Here is a 3,837-nt window from a genome sequence, read left to right on the forward strand (position 1 = left end):
AACAAAACATGAGGCAGGAGGAAACTTTTGGAGGTGATGGCTGTGTTTGTGGCATTGACTGTGATGCTTAACCTCCAAACGCCTCAAGTTGAAAACCTTAAATAGCTACAGCTTTTTGCGTGTTGATCATACCTCAAGAAACCCATTTTTACAAAACGAAAAAGGTAAATGGTCCCATCAGCTCATTGGGGCAGGACCCCGGGGACTTTCCCTGGAGAGTTTATCAATGTTTCTCGTGGCCTCTGACGGGATTAGATGAGCCTGTCCAGTCTGTAGTACTCCTTTCTCTGCGACACAAACGAGGCCTCTTGGACACACAAGGCTAACTCTTTGCTACATTTCACCAGTGGTCACATTTGAAAAACTCCGAGGCTTGATTATAAAACCCAAGTCTGAGCCTCTGACAGTAAACTTGGAGGAGGGGAGAAGCCAGGTAAGTTCTGGAGACTGTGGGGGGGGGGGGGGGGGGGNGGTCCCCCCGGGGAGATGACCCCAGAGTCCATTCCTATGCACCAAGAGCGACCAGTAAGCAACAAAGGCTTGTATTCAGAAGGTGAGAGCTGAAAGGAACTCAGAGTTTACCTCAGCCAACCCCTCATTCCGAAAATGAAGAGCACCAAGACCCAACACGGACCGGGTACTTGGTACAGCTCGCAGGCTAATTAATGGCTAATTAATGGCACCGCTAGGTGTGGGGAGTTGGCATTCTGCAGGCAGAAAGGCCCTAATTCAAACCCTGGCGGGAGCCCTCCGCAGNACGAAGCCCGCGATTTCCTTTCCTCAGACGTGCTCTGGCTGCAGCCCGGTGTTGCATAAGCGGGTGGATCCGGACGCGGTCCCCCGGGAGCCGGCGCGAGGCGACCAGACCCACCGGCGCGGGGCGCGCGTTCCGTCCAGCAGAGGGCGGCAGAGCTCGCCCGGCGCGCCTCCCGCGGCCCCGCGGGCGAACAGCGAGCCATTGTGTTCGCCTTCGAGAAAGGCCTCGGGAGCGGCCCCTGCCGCGGGCTCCCTTCAGTGGAAGCGTTTTTCCGGTCGTTTCAGGCAGGACACAGTGCTAGGGCAACTGATATGTGCGCGAGTTTGGTTCGATTTTGTGTGGTGGGGTGGTCATGACATTTATTAGCCGCCTACCCATGCGTTTCAGGCACCATGCTGGGCCCCCAAGGTTCAATGCCACTGGCACCGCCGATTTAGAGATGACGACTGTGTTCTTCAGATAAGCTGAGTAACGGGCAACAGACAAAGGTTCTTTCTAAAGAAAGGGAAGGAGGAGGAGCTACTTTATTTTACCGTGTCTGCCCAACACAGGAGACATTTATTAAATGTTCATGCAAGTGCGGAACTTTTAGGCAGGCAGGGAAGCAGCAAACAATAAAGAACACAGCAAGTTCTTTTTCTTGACTTTGAAGATGATACACATTTTTGTTCCTCTTCTGAGAAACTGATTTGGGAGAAGGTGAGGCTCGTTAGCAGCGGGGATCCTCAGCCCCTTTCCAGAGCCAGTGAATCAGAATCCCCCAGGTGAGTTTTGTGCACTTTCAAGTGTGAGAAGCAAGGGCCGTTCGGGAGGGGAGCCAGTAGCTGCCTTCAAATATCTGGAGGGCCGATATTGGAAAGAGAGGGTGTATTTGTTTTGCTTTGCTCTAAAAGGCAGGTTTGGGTGTAATTAATGTAAGCCGCAAGAGAAGGAGGTTTGCACGTCCTCAAAGAGCAGGGGATTTGGACTTGAACCTTATCCCAAACCCCACCAGCTCCCTGCTAGGGACCCAGGTGGCGTAAGCCGGACACGTCCAGCTAAACTACTTCTCTCATGTCCTTATCTATAAAAAGGGGCAGACTGCTATCTAAACAACTACCACTGGTTGTTTCTTAATTCATTGAGATTAGGATTTTGAAAGTAAGCTGTGCTATTTATTTATTTATTGTTTTGAGAGGGGGTGGGTAGAAACAGAGAGGAAGGGAGAGAGAATCCCAAGCAGGCAGAGGCCAGGCTTGAACTCACCAACCGTGAGATTGTGACCGCAGTCAAAATCAAGAGTCAGGCGCTTAACCGAGGAAGCCAGGAGGCACCCCGATGTGTGCTTTTTAAAAAATGGCACATCAGTTCTGACTACCCCAGCTGCAGTAGCCCGAGACCGAGTGCGTTCTCTTGTGAGGGGACCTTCTCATGAACTGGGGGGCAGGGTGAATGAACATGTGGACGTATTCGTGGAGCGTTCAAGAATTTGCCTATGGGGGGTGGTGGGAGCGGTGGGGCGCCTGGGTGGCTCAGTGGGTTAAGCCTCCGACTTCGCTCAGGTCATAATCCCAGCGGTTTGTGGGTTCAAACCCTGCGTTGGGCTCTAGGCTGACTGTGCAGAGCCTACTTCAGATTCTAGGTCTCCCTCTCCCTCTCTGCCCCTCCCCCACTCATACTCTATCTCTCTCAAAGATAAAAAAAAAACATTAAAGAAAGGAAGAAATTTATTATGGCCAGAGTATGTGGGTGCATCTGGGGACAGGGGTGATGAGAAGGTGGTGGAAGAGCCAAGGGCAAAATGGAGACTAGAACCCGCAAGATCCCTCGTCTCATGTCACTGCGCCCTGAGTAAGGACGGTGCCGACCCTCCCCCCCGCGCCCCTCCTCAAACTCTTGACTCATTAGAACTCCTGTTTGGTGGCGTCTGGTTCGTTAGGAGCCTAACAGCCCTTTGAGCTCAACTAGAACAGGAAGAAGCAGTCTGTGTACTGTTTCTTGCTGACTCTGCGTCCACACAATTAGAAGCGAGTGGAAAGAAGGCGGAGAGGAGCCAGCCCATAACGTGGTTGTGACCGCCGCAGCCCAAAGCTGCACTTGTCACTGCTGTGTCATTACCAGGGGAAGCAAGGAGACGCCTCTTGGGGAGGCGCGCACCAGGGCCTGGAAGCCCTGGGCCTGGGTGTGCTCCCCGGGCACAGGGTCGGCCCTCCGTCTGGGCTCCTTGGAGTGATCGAGTGACAGGGTGACCAAAGAGCAGGAAGCTCGGCCCGCAGCTTGCTGGCCCGCAGCTTGTCGTCATCCATGCGAGCCCTCCAGGCGCCGGAAAAGAGACAGGACTTCTGCCACCTTGGACTAGGATGGGCCTAATTTAGGCCTTGGATCCGACTTGAATGGCATGTCTCCAGCACTGAGACAGCTGAGGACAGGGCTTCACACAGGGACTCCCGGTCTGTGTGCCTGGGAGAAGGCTCTTTCGCCTGACATACTCTCCCGGGCATGTGCGCATCAGGCCGAACCCCACAGCGACTCCGCGTCTGAACCCTGGCTTTTAAGTCACCTAGTACTTGGTCTCCGGGGACGGGGACGGAAGGCTGGGCTGGCGGGGGAGCAGGGAAGCAGAGCGTGGGCCCGTGAGGGAGGCCGTGGGTGCTCTGGCCACCTTTGGTTATAGTCCTGGTCGAGGCCACGTGGTCATCTGTGTTGAGGCCTGTGTTTCCCACTCAGACAGTCTTTTTCCTAAATCAGAGCAAGCCTTTCGCCCTCCGTCTTCCCTCTACACCCCTTCCCAGCCCTCCCCTCTCCTCCAGCCCCTCTGCGTTGAGTCTTTGCAACGTCTAGGAATTCTCCAGACGCTGTGTTCCAGGGACAGGCCACCTCCAGTCCTTTCGGGGGAGGCCGGAATTCAGCACTGTCTGCCTGTCACCATTTCTTGCCCTAAATAAATACATTCAAATGTATTTTTCTGCTTTCCATTGACTTGCTACCTGAAAAACAGGTGTCCATACTCTTCACATTGTTGACACTTTCATGGGGTGTTTAAATTTTTTCCTCTCTCGCAGATTTTCTCATTCTTTTTTTTTTTTTTTTAAGCATGGAGC

The 3,837-nt window shown here is 53.5% G+C and overlaps 1 long non-coding RNA gene across 2 annotated transcripts in view; it reads left to right on the forward strand.

Annotated features, from left to right (window-relative positions):
• The first annotated feature begins 1,304 nt into the window (after nucleotides 1-1,304).
• The window catches only part of LOC144223184 (uncharacterized), a 35,299-nt gene continuing 32,766 nt past the window's right edge, over nucleotides 1,305-3,837 (forward strand). For both annotated transcript variants that reach the window (XR_013332608.1, XR_013332607.1), the window contains exon 1: nucleotides 1,305-1,521. This is a non-coding gene — a long non-coding RNA (uncharacterized LOC144223184). The remainder of the gene's footprint in view (nucleotides 1,522-3,837) is intronic.

Source organism: Crocuta crocuta, unplaced genomic scaffold (genome assembly GCF_008692635.1).
Source record: "Crocuta crocuta isolate KB4526 unplaced genomic scaffold, BGI_CrCroc_1.0 scaffold31, whole genome shotgun sequence".
In the NCBI taxonomy this organism is placed as follows: Eukaryota; Metazoa; Chordata; class Mammalia; order Carnivora; family Hyaenidae; genus Crocuta; species Crocuta crocuta.